Source organism: Chionomys nivalis, chromosome 1 (assembly GCF_950005125.1).
Source record: "Chionomys nivalis chromosome 1, mChiNiv1.1, whole genome shotgun sequence".
In the NCBI taxonomy this organism is placed as follows: domain Eukaryota; kingdom Metazoa; phylum Chordata; class Mammalia; order Rodentia; family Cricetidae; genus Chionomys; species Chionomys nivalis.
The window spans coordinates 104,520,268-104,533,345 of NC_080086.1; the positions used below are offsets into that span (position 1 = coordinate 104,520,268).

A 13,078-nucleotide genomic window follows, 5' to 3' on the forward strand; every position below is an offset into this window, starting at 1 on the left:
CTGGATGCTGTCCAGCTCTGTTCGGATGGTGTACAAGATGCGGCGAGTCCCAATGGCACTCAGGGTATGGAAACTAGGGAAGGACACTACCTTAGATGCTTTTCTCACCGTTGTGACAACACACTGAAAAATAAGCAGGGAAGGAAAAACGTCTTCTGACTTGCAGTTGGGCCTTCCAGTCTGCCATGGCAGGGAAGCCATCACAGGAGGAACAGGAGGCGGTTGGTCACATCGTGTCTGCAGTCAGGAGGCAGAGTGAGATTAATGCAGGTGCCCGGCTTGCTTTCTGCATTCTGCTAAGTCAGAGACGCCAGAACAGGGAATAGGGCTGGGCACTTGGAAGGTGCATCTTCCCACCTCAATTATTTTAGAAACGCTTTTGCAGACATACCCCGAGGTTTGTCTCCAGGTGGTCCTAGCTTGTATCAAACTGTCAGCCCATATGAACCATGACAGACACCAAAAGGAGCCGTGGTAAAGCCTGGAGGATAACTCAACATAACCACTCGCATTCTGGAGAAGGGCCAAGTCATCAGCTCAAAGAAAGTAGAAGCACCGTGTGATGAGTGGCCTTTTGGCCATGGCAGTGATGTCGCATATGACTTTGGGGTGTTAAATAGCACATGGCTGCACTGGGAACTGTCAGAATCACTGTATTGAAAGATTGGGTGGGTCCATCAAAAAGAGAAGTACTTCTCCAGGACTGGACACAAGGCAAGCCAGAGAGAACAAGGAAGTTGCAGAGGGTTAGCCCATCCCTCCTATCACCCACTCTGGTCTTGGTATTTCCCCATAAGCTCATTCCCATCAGCTTCAGTGAGGCCGGTGGCTTGACTCATTTGTGTATGTGGAAATGGACCGCATGCAGCTCCTCCCAAGGACTGCCTGGAAGGATGGCGGCTAGGAGAAATCCTCCAGGGACACGTATCTGGGGAGGTCATCTGATCATCCTCTTTGTAGGATAAACAAAGTACCTCGAGCTAAGGTTATATGTGTGTGGTGTTTGTAGCAAACCTTATTGTCGGTGTGATGCTCTGAATACAGAACCTTATAGAAAGTAGACGGCGAAGCAGTCTTGGGAAAAACCCTTGGAAGTGAGCAGAGAGTGTAAAGATCTCTGTGCCACACATGTGACGCCTCTGTAGAAATGGCAGTAAGCCATCAAGAAAACAGGATGACTGATAGCTGACACCGTCTTGTCTGCAATCAGCCACCCCAGCACAGGTCTGGGTGTCCCAGTAGCAGAGAGGAAGGCTATGCATAACTTCATCGGTAACTGGTAGAGGCTTCAATTATGTAGGCCCTATCTGCACATACCGTTGCTTCCAAATATCTAACCTGCCAGCCACAGAGACCAACAGCGCTGAGTTTCCACATCCGTCTTCAAGGAGGAAGTTGAATACGTGTGGGGAATAGAGACTCCTCTTGACTGGGGTCACCAGCTTGTCCTGGTATAGGTTTACATTTCCTGCCTGCAGGGACAGCATCCTTACCACCACTCTCCATCAACAGGGGCCGAGTGACTCACTCTATCACAAGGGAAGTACAGCCGCAGACACATGGCCACAGGATCCATGGTTTCTCTGTGGCATTACCTGGAAACGGCTAGCCAGACCGAGATGTGGGGAAAGCTTTCTGGAAACGGGACAGAGGTGACAGGCTAGGGATTGTTTTGGTTAGCTTCAAACACCAGCTTGACACACATTCTGGGGTAAGGGTCTCTAAGAATGTCTATGAAGGATTACCTTATGTTAGTTGATAAAATAGGACCCCTCACCCCCTAGCCAGGGATGATACCATTCCATTCATAGACTGTCTAAGAAGGAGGGAGAGAGCAGCAGCTTGGAACCCATTCAGTCATCTGTCTCCGCTTGTGCCTGTGAGTGTGAGGTGACCCGTGACTTCTAGTTTCTGCCGTGTGGACTTCCCCTCCATGCTGAACTATAATCTGGAATTGTGAGCCACAAACCCTTCCTCCTTTAAAGCGCTTCTATTGGAGTATTTTTCATTACAGCAAATGGAAGAGAAAGGAAGGCAGGAATGTTACCCATGAGGGTAAGCTGTTACCCTGCTGGACAGTGTATACACACTGCCAGTATTGGCTGTGTTCCTGGGAGGGAGATTATGTGGGCCAGGGAACCAAGGGAGACTAGTGGACCAGTGATGCTCACCATCGCCCCAAGGGCCCTACGTGAGAATCTGCCCCTTCCCCTCTGCCACGACTGACTCTGTGGGTGGGGAGGTACAGGTCTCTGCAAGGACAAGGCCTCCAGAGGAAGATGCAGTAAGAATCCCATTGAAGTTTAATTTACCCCAGCCACCTGGTCACTGAGAGTCCCCAGTGATGATGATCAGTGGGCAAGAAAAGGCGATGTCATCTGGCAGACAGAGCTGGTCCTAAGCACTGGGGATAAGATGCCCTGTTCAGGGATGGATGCATTTTATGCTCAGCTGGTAAACCAGGTGTCTCCTCTCTGTCCTCAGGCCCAGCTGCCCCTAACGATGACCAACAACAGGAACCAGAGCCTGAGAAGGGAGCTGCTGAGCTCCAAACATGAAATGCCCCTATAGGCTCGTGGGTTTGAATACGTGGTCCCTAGCTAGTGGCAATGATTTGGCAAAAGTGGATCATTGTGGGAGGGTCTTGAGGTTAACATCTCTGCCTCACATCTTGCCCACTATTCCTGGTTGGCAGCAGCCTTACACTCTTGCCAGCATAGACTGTAGCCTCTGCCAATATCGTAACAAAGGTTCTGCCCTTCTGTATAGTGCCATGAGCCCACATACATCACTGTTTTTTTATTTTCTTTTTCAGGTGTTTGGTCATAGCAGAAGAAAAGTAACATTGAAGGGATAACCAAGAGTCAGAAATGATGATCTGGACCACAGGTAAGTGTCCTAGACCAGACATAGTGTAAGTTGAAGGAAGGGGGAATCTCTCTCTCTCTCTCTCTCTCTCTCTCTCTCTCTCTCTCTCTCTCTCTCTCTCTCTGTGCATGTGCAAATGTGTGCACCTGAGTGTGGAAACCAGAAGACAACCTTAGATGTGGTTCATCACTGGTACTGCCCACCTTCTATTTTGAGATGGAATCTCTCATTGGCCTAGCACTTGGTTAAGTATGCTAACCTGACTGGCCAGCCAGTTTCAGGGCTTTGCCTGTCTCTTCCCTGACCCTGACCTTGCAACCACTAAGCACCATGCTAAGCCCTTCATCGACAGATCCGTCTTCCCAGCCCATGGGACAGGGATTTGAACTTGTTATGGAAACGATGCCATGTATCAGAGAGAGCTGGATGGTAATGGCAGCGGGCAGGCTGCCATTGCCTCTGCTAGTCAGCTGCGAGCTCTCTGGGAACTACTCCCAGCAAGAGTCTAAGCAGCTGCTCCCCTCTGGAGCACATGTGTTAGAAGAAACAGGTGCAAACTATAGGATCTCCCCAAACCCGTCTCCACAGCCTCCACACCCACTGCACCATGGTGACAGGCAGGTTTCTGGTGGCTCAACTCCCTCCACTGAGACGAGGAAGTGCCTCAGTCGAGGAAAAATCTCCTTCCAGAGGGTGCACCATGTTCAGATACCGGCTGCTGAAGGGATAGAAAGGCCTGGTCCTTTCGCAGCTTGGAGCAGATCTTATGGCTGCCCTGCTCCAGAGTTTCTTGTAGAATACTGAGGTCTAGCCGGGCGGTGGTGGCACACGCCTTTAATCCCAGCACTTGGGAGGCAGAGGCAGGCGGATCTCTGTGAGTTCAAGACCAGCCTGGTCTACAAGAGCTAGTTCCAGGTCAGGCTCCAAAACCACAGAGAAACCCTGTCTTGAAAAACAAAACAAAACAAAAACAAAACAAAACAAAACAAAAAAAAATTAGAAAAGTAGAATACTGAGGTCTGACCTTCCCCAGAGCCATCTTCCTTGGCTTGAATATCTTCTTCTCTCCGGGGGAGATGGAACAGGAATTCTCAAGAGATTTTCTTGTAGCTTTGCATCCCAGAATCCATTCCCAGGGACCCTATGCTGGCTTCAGAGTTTGTAAGGCCAGGCCTTCAGAATGTAAGAGGTTTGTAGAATGTATAAGGTTTCGGGTGGGACAGATCACAAGCAAGAGTAACCATAGACCCTCTCTAACAACTAAACGCTGAAACTTGGTAGACAAATCGTGCAGTCACGTTTCTTTTATGTTCTTCCCTTCTTTGTTCCCAATGGCTTTTTTCTTTATAATCTACTTTTGTCTGATGTTAACACAGCTCCTCTGCTGGAACTTGAGGGGTTTTGCTCTAAGTCTAAGGAACTTCACGTTAGAAAGTTTGCTTTAGTGTTTATTTGGGTAGGAAGTTCTGCCTTATTAGAAATTCTCAAAGCTTCCTTGTCTAGGTTCGACTTCTCCACACCCTGCTCTTGTGTGTGAGCATCATACCCTAATGCTGAGGCTAAAGTCCTCTGGGACCCCAGATTCCCAGAGATGGAATCTCCTATTTTACTCTACTCAGAGTGGCTGTGAAAATGACAACTTGGACCAGAGATACCTCAGTAGGTAATGGTGTTTGTTGCCAGCCCTGATGGGACCCACACGGTAAAAGGAAAGTGATGACTCCTAAAAGATGTCCTTTGGTTTACACATGCACATGCATGCACACACACATACTCACACACATGCATACACATATGCGCACATGCATACACACACATGCAACATACATACACCCCCACACGCACACACGCATACACATGCGCACACACACTTACACACACGCACGCCCCCCACACACATATACACACATACACACACTCTCTCATGCCCCTGCATATACACACATGATGCATAAATGTTAAAATTAAAAAGAGAGAAAATAACAGCTTGCCAGTCACTCTTGAGGCAACAGTGACTTCAGGGATCTCTTCACCTCTGTTTCTGCCTTCCTCTTAGAGTGTCCTCATTTTGAGAATTAAAACAACTCCCTAAGTTATTCATCATATTAGTGTCTACTGTGAGTACTCAGCCTTACACACAACACGGAATTTTCAGAGGCGAATTGTTAGCCCTCGCCTCCAATTATTGATAATGTTGAGATTGAGCATCTTACTCACATGGATGCTGTAGGGAACAGTTATTGTCATAGCAACCACTTTAGATTGTGAGGATGCCATGCTGATCAATGTTTGTCAACTTGGCATGAACCAGAGTCACCCAAGGAACCTCATCTATGGATCTTGATGAATTGCCTCTATCAGATTGGCCTGTAGACATGTCTGTGGGGGCATTTTATTGATTAATGACTGATGTGGGAGGGCCCAGCCTAATGTGGGCAGTGCCATCCCTGGGTCCTGGGTAGTATAAAAAAGCAAGCTAAGCAAACAAGGAGGAAACATGCTAATAAGCAGTGTCCCTCTGTGACCTCTGCTTTAGTTTCTGCCTCTAGGTTCCAGCCTGGGGTTCCTGCCATGACTTCCCTTCAAGTAAGACTGTAAGGGGCAAGATGAAAGAAATTCCTTTTCCCCCTAATTACCTTTGGTCAATGTTTGCTGAATTTCCAGGTGGTCCAGTTGTATATATGAGAGGAGAGATAGATAGATAGATAGATAGATAGATAGATAGATAGATAGATGGGAGAGAGAGGCATTCAGCATTTATTTATTGGGTGATGATGTTACCAAACTATTTCAGCAATTGATTTGTAAAATACAGTTGAGACAATAAAATTGTAAATAAATTAAAACTATTTAAACAACTGTTTTATGGAACAAATACATATGATCTGAATATTTATGATGGTAAAATCAGATTAAGTTGCCAAGCCCCCCCTCCCCCTTTATCTGTTACCAATGATGCAAAGCTCCTGGGAGCAAATTATTGAGTTTTTGTGATATATTTTGCTTAAATATGAATAAACGGACCACATTTTTCATGGTTGTAAAATAGTTCATTAGGTAGGGAAGACAGTGAAAATAGAACCTCACCCTCAAGAAACATATGGTCAGCAATGCAGGCTGCAGAAAATTAAATGTAGTTGAGCATCTAAATTAGATGGAATCTCTAAAGAGTAAGAAATGATAATAGATTTATGGCTGATGACCGTGTTTTATACTGATCTTAAAAATATGGTTACATAGAAAAATAAGTTTAAAATGTTTTGACACTGCCCCAGGAATCGTGAGTCTGCCATGTGCACTCATTCTATAGGACGGCCCCTCTTGCTATCAACAGTCTCCGTATAGACCCAACATCGTCTCTCCTCCCCAACCACTGTTTCCGCTTACGTCATTGCCACTGTCTGTGACTCTCCAGGTTCCTTACAGAGAACTTTACCATTATTTTCAGCTCACACAGACTATAGCACTTTTGAGCCACTGTGGCCAGACCACTAACACAAACAATGGGAGAGAAGGGTCTATGCTGGCTCACGTTTCTGGTGACTTCAGAATATTGCTATTATTTTTAATCTTCACACACAACCCCAGATACGTCCCCACACTCACACCCTTAATTTTACTTATTATTTATTTATTATTTCATTGAACTCAGGGCCTCATCAGTGCTCAGCCAGCACCCTGCAACTGGCCTGGACACCCAACCCTCTGCTTGTGGTTTTCTTTTAAGGCAAGTTTATTTACTAAGTTCCCCAGCTGGCCTTGAACTCACCCGACAACTCACTGAAGGCTTGAACCTGGGATCCTCCTGCCTCAGACTCCCATGTTGCCAGGGCGTATGCCACCAGGCCTGCCTCAGCACCCTTAATTTGATCAGGTCTGCAAAATCCCTTGCCCTTTTAGATAACACAGTAACACGCTCTGAGGATGAGCGTGTGGACATCTTTGGTGGTTCATTATTCAGTCAGACGCTAATTTGTCTTTTACCCCTGGGATTTTTTTTCTCCCATCAACTTTGGAACACATGGAACTTAGTCCTTGGCCCCACAGTCTTCTCTAGGTAAACTTTCCCAAAGGTCTTCACTAAGGCTCGCTGTGGTCCCAAACACTGTCTATAAGTTATTGACTACCAAATCTCTGTTCGGTTTTGAGCTTGCCCTTAACTTTTGTGCTTGGATCTGTACCTAATCTGTCTACCACATGATCCACAGGTCACTTGATGTCCAGTGCAGAGGATGAAGTTGATAGGAGCCCGTGGCTACCGTGAGGGGAGAAAGGATGAATGCAGGAGGTGGGTGCTGAGAGTTAGGGACAATGGAGGGAGTTGCCCTGGTTTGGGAGATGGAGACTTGAGAGTGTCAGTTAGCCAGGTCTCATGGTGGATAGGGCAGCATGCGGCTGGGGGTAGAAGGGGAACTGGGCAGGGGAAGTAGGTAGGGCCCTGTGATAAACCTTTCTTGTTCCCTCTCACAGTGGTGACCAGCTACTGAGGGAGTTGAAACAAAAGGTGGTGGCTAGCAGCCACCCGGCAGATGTGTGGCATGGCTAAGGAAATCAGGAAAACACAGCAGAAAACACCCAGGAAGTCAGAACCAAAGTGTAACCAGGAGAGAGAGATTTGTGAAGAACAAGCCTCTTGCAAAGGTCGAGGCAAAGTGAGCATTAGCTAGCCTTGAGCCTCTGTCCCAGACACTGGTCACATGAGTACCCAGAGGAGGACCTGGGCCTCAGACAGTGTAAACTGACAGCCAACTGAAAGTCACTTGAGCAACCCTCCCCATGGAGGAGAACATGCTCGATGTCAGCCAGATCACAGCCCCATGGGTGCACTACCCTTTTTCAAGCACAGTGGAAGGAAGTTTGCCTCACCCGGAGAGATGCAACTCTCTTTTCCTAAGAGGAAGCTAAGGCCGGATCATTGTTCAGAGGTGATCTGTGGCTCCGCAGAGTCCCAGCGTGTCCTTGGCTCTGCTGCGCCTTTGCTTGCTCTCCTGCTGTCTCCTTGATTTCTTGATTTCATTAGGAGATAGGAGCTTGTAAGGCTGGGGAGGAATGTAAAGCTATTAGTGGGTAGTTGTTGAAGTGAGCATGCCCTGTTAAGCTTCTTAGGGAACCAGTGGCAGCCAATGATACAGGGATTAAGCTGTGTGTGTGTGTGTGTGCCCCTAGTGAGCAAAAGGGTCATGAACCAATCCACCATGAGGAACTTGAAAGTGATAAGCCCTGCCGGTAAGGGCACACAGAGCTGCTGAGGAATTCAGTCACCTTTTCCTCTTGCCTCTCCTTTTTGATATTTTTGTGAGACCCAGGGCACCATTTCCAAATGTTTCCCTGTCACATTAGATCAGTGTTGGGCGGACATGCAGGGGGCTCCTTGGGCTTCTGCTAATACTTAGAGTTGGCAGGATAATTGGATATGATGGGTTAGGGATGCCCAGATTAATGGTAAAACACCCTTTTTGATGTGTTTGTGAAAGTAGGTGTGCGTGTATTTGCATGTGCACACACATGCATGTATGCACACACTCAAGGCTACCCATGCCTATATATAGCCATGTATAGGCCAGAGGAAGACCTCAAGTGTTCAAAAATGTCTGTCCCTATGATCCCTGGGAGCAGAATCCTAACTACAGGTCTCTATGGCCCATCAAGGCTACCTGGCAAGCTCAAGCAAAAATGAGCACACCCCTCAGTCAGGGTTATCTCTTTCCTCCTCTCCGTAAGTCCTCTGAGGGCTGTGGGTACACCGGTATGACAGTGAGACCCACAGGCAAGGGTAGCCTGGTCTTCCTTCCCACCAGGTGCAGTTCTCCCTGTGGAGGCTCTGGACGAATGCCTCAGTCCGTTCTTGTCTTGGCTTTGTTGGGTATAGCATGAGGAATGCGTACACAGTGAGCTTCACAGGCCATTTTCAGCTTCTAGTGGCTGCAACTTGGCGGCCACTCGTGGCTTTCTGTTAGCTATCTTGATTTACCTCCAGCTTTACCTCCCTGTAGCTTCATTTCTAAGAAACCGAGTAGATGACACAGCTCCCTCCGTCCAGCCCTTTGCGGCCCAGCAGAGGACTTCACACCCAGGCTGGCGAGAGCCTTTTGCTAGGAAGGAACAGCAGGCTGGCGGGTGTTCCCTTCTTGTTTAACAGATATTTTTAGCTTTTCTAAAGGCTTCTCACTCTCTCAGAGACTTAAAAAGAAAGACATTCTTCCAGAAATGCAAATGTTCTGACAGGAGCCGAGAAGAGTGTTTTTTGTCTTCCCCAAACAACTCCCCATTGACATCCACAGGGTGTATGTGTGTGGGGGGGGCTGGGATGTGGTGGTACCCCAGCTAGATACTAGGAGCCAGGGCAATGGCCTCTGTGAGCTTGCAGTGGGTGAGCTTTCTCAATCAAATTGGTCCTGAATGTTTTGGGGGTGACCTGATCATGTTTGTATGTGTAGGTCATGAACAGGACAGAACTCTGAGACAAACTAAGGGTTCATGTCCACCAGTTGTCCTGTGGGTACATACAGCCTTTTAAAGTCACAGTTCTCTCTGTTGGTGGCAGTGGCAATGGTCAGAGAGCCTGACCACAAGGGTGAAATGACAATGACAGCAAATGAAAGCCACGGTTGGCTTGGTTTTCAAGACTCACTTGGAGATGGCTCAGAGGTGAAGACTGTGTAGCACTCTCAGGGAGGACCTGAGTTCCAGTCCCTAAACCCACTTCGGGTGACTCCCAACCACCTACAATCCCAGCTCCAGGAGACTCAATGCCCTCTTCTGGCTTCCACAGGCACCGCTAATAATGTATGGCTTCTCCCTCATGCACACACACATATTAAAAATAAAATCTTTGAAAGTGTCATTTTGAGATGGTGAGGTCAGCTATTAAGTCTTCTTGTTCCCAGCCCCTTCTGTCTGTTCTACAAGCTATCTGAGGTACCTTGTCCTCAATGGTCACTTCTGTCTGTTGTACAAGCTATCTGAGGTACCTTGTCCTCAATGGTCACTTCTGTCTGTTCTACAAGCTATCTGAGGTACCTTGTCCTCAATGGTCACTTGTTGGGCTTCTATGGTACCAACTTTACACCAGACACAAATACTATGGAAGGCAAGATGGTGAGTCATGTCAACACGTGTGTCTCAGGGTGGCAGGAACATGGGAGTGGAGAAGCACCCACTAGGGTGAGCCCCTTGAGACCGGCACCTTACACAGTATCACTGTCCTTACTCTTTAGGGCCATCTTGAAATTGGATCAGATTCATCCTTTTGGCTCCCTAGAATTAAGTGTAAAGCAGACACTCAGTAACTGCTGAGCTGTTGGATCTCAGATTTTTCAATTTGTGTCTTTCAGAACTAATTCAAAGCTTGCACAAATTCTGAAACAACTCTTTGGCCCCAAATCTTGATGAAAAACAACGCGATTTAGTTTCATTTACGTCAAATTCAGAGCCTGTTCCGAATGCAGCCTCCCAGAGAGGATGTTTAATATTCTTGGGTTTGCAGTCGCTCTCCAGAAACTGTTTATATCAACATCGATCTGAGAACAAAGAATATGTCCCTCCAGCCCTCCATGATCAGTCCCATTTCCCAGAGGGCCACAGTACAGGTCGAGTGTGTGTGTGTGTGTGTGTGTGTGTGTGTGTAGAGGCAAAGTGTCCCCTTCTCCGGTTCCACAGGTCGCTCACTTTCTAGCAACTGAAAGTGTAGAACAAGTTCACTCCGTGGGTGGGGTTTTCAGGTGACAGCTTTGTCTGTTCACAGTTGCTTCTCAACACTTTGAGGCCAGCTGGGAGATGGGGTCCTGGCATTCACAATACCATAATGCTGAGATAGATGGACTTAAGTTTGAATTCAGGGCAGCCTGTGGGACTTGGGAGAGATAACAGGTTTGACTCAATGGGGGCGTCTTTTATGCTGCCTTCTGAGATTTTTGGGGGGGAAGAGAGGGTCTGTGGCAGACACTGTGGGGTGTCTTGTATTCATTCTTCTATTCCAAGGTAGGTATTGTTGCTCTTACTTTCTAGAAATTGAGGAACAGCCTGGTGTGCATTCTTAGGTATTCCAGGAGGTAAAGCTCATCCATTTTGGTCACTAAAAGCATAATCATAATAGACTTTAGGGCCATGACTATGAAAGCTTAGAGTTTAGATGCACAGACGGTTGTGTGCATCTGGAAGAAGTAAGTTCTTTTTTTTTTTTTATTCTTTTTTAATTAAAATTTCCACCTGCTCCCCGTTTCCCATTTCCCTCCCCTCCTCCCAAATATTGCCCCCTCCCCCACTCCCCTCCCCCTATCCCCACTCCTCTTCTCTTCCCCCCACACCATTCCCCCTCCCTCTCGATACTGAAGAGCAGTCCAAATACTCTGCCCTGCGGGAAGACGAAGGTCTTCTATCTACGTCCAGGAAGGTGAGCGTCTAAACAGGCTAAGCTCCCACAAAGCTAGTTCATGTATTAGGATTGAAACCTAGTGCCATTGTCCTTGGCTTCTCATCAGCCTTCATTGTCCGCCATGCTCAGAGAGTCCAGTTTCAACCCATGCTTATTCAGTCCCAGACCAGCTGGCCTTGGTGGGCTCCCAACAAATCAGTTCCACTGTCACAGTGGGTGGGTGCATCCCTCGTGGTCCTGATTTCCTTGCTCATGTTCTCCCTCCTTCTGCTCCTCATTTGGACCTTAAGAGCTCAGACCATTGCTCCAAATTGAGTCTCTGTCTCTACCTCGATCCATCGCCGGATAAAGGTTCTAAGGTGATATGTAAGATATTCATCAGTATAGGATAGGGTCATTTCAGGTTCCCTCTCCTCAGTTGCCCAAGGTACCAGCTGGGGACATCTCCCTGGACACCTGCGAACCCCTCTAGAGTCAAGTCTCTTGCCAACCCTAAGATGGCTCCCTTAGTTAGGATATATACTTCGCTGCTCCCGTATCCACCCTTCCTATATCCCAACCATCCCAATCCCCCGAGCTCCTCCCATCCTCCCCTTCTCATGTTTCTCATCCCATTTCCCCTTTGCCCCATGCCACCTCACCCGCAAGTTCCCAGTTTTTGCCCTGCAATCTTGTCTACTTCCCCTCTCCAGGCGGATGACTATACGATTTTCTTTGGGTTCACCTTCTTATTTAGCTTCTCTAGGATCACAAATTATATGCTCAATGTCCTTTATTTATGGCTAGAAACCGATTATGAGTGAGTACATCCCATGTTCCTCTTTTTGGGTCTGGGATACCTCACTCAGGATAGTGTTTTCTATTTCCATCCATTTGCACGCAAAATTCGAGAAGTCATTGTTTTTTACCGCTGAGTAGTACTCTAATATGTATATATTCCACACTTTCTTCATCCATTCCTCCATTGAAGGGCATCTAGGTTGTTTCCAGGTTTTGGCTATTACAAACAATGCTGCTATGAACATAGTTGAACAGATACTTTTGTCATTTGATGGGGCATCTCTTGGGTATATTCCCAATAGTGGTATTACTGGATCTTGGGGTAGGTTGATCCCAAATTTCCTGAGAAATCGCCACATTGATTTCCAAAGTGGTTGCACAAGTTTGCATTCCCACCAGCAATGAATGAGTGTGCCCCTTTCTCCACAACCTCTCCAGCAAAGGCTATCATTGGTGTTTTTGATTTTAGCCATTCTGACAGGTGTAAGATGGTATCTCAAAGTTGTTTTAATTTGCATTTCCCTTATCGCTAAGGAGGTTGAGCATGACCTTAAGTGTCTTTTGGCCATTTGAATTTCTTCTGTTGAGAATTCTCTGTTCAGTTCAGTGCCCCATTTTTTTATTGGGTTAATTAGCATTTTAAAGTCTAGTTTCTTGAGTTCTTTATATATTTTGGAGATCAGACCTTTGTCTGTTGCAGGGTTGGTGAAGATCTTCTCCCAGTCAGTAGGTTGCCTTTTTGTCTTAGTGACAGTGTCCTTTGCTTTACAGAAGCTACTCAGTTTCAGGAGGTCCCATTTATTCAACGTTGTCCTTAATGTCTGTGCTGCTGGGGATAAACGTAGGAAATGATCTCCTGTACCCATATGTTGTAGAGTACTTCCCACTTTTTCTTCTATCAGGTTCAGTGTGTTCAGACTAATATTGAGGTCTTTAATCCATTTGGACTTGAGTTTTGTGCATGGTGATAGATATGGATCTATTTTCATTCTTCTACACGTTGACAACTAGTTCTGCCAGCACCATTTGTTGAAGATGCTCTCTTTTTTCCATTGA

The 13,078-nt window shown here is 46.9% G+C and overlaps 1 long non-coding RNA gene across 1 annotated transcript in view; it reads left to right on the forward strand.

Moving 5' to 3' along the window:
• The first annotated feature begins 1,972 nt into the window (after positions 1-1,972).
• The window catches only part of LOC130880969 (uncharacterized), a 148,108-nt gene continuing 137,002 nt past the window's right edge, over positions 1,973-13,078 (forward strand). Inside the window, exons 1-2 of the long non-coding RNA XR_009057694.1 lie at positions 1,973-2,055; positions 2,816-2,889. This is a non-coding gene — a long non-coding RNA (uncharacterized LOC130880969). The remainder of the gene's footprint in view (positions 2,056-2,815; positions 2,890-13,078) is intronic.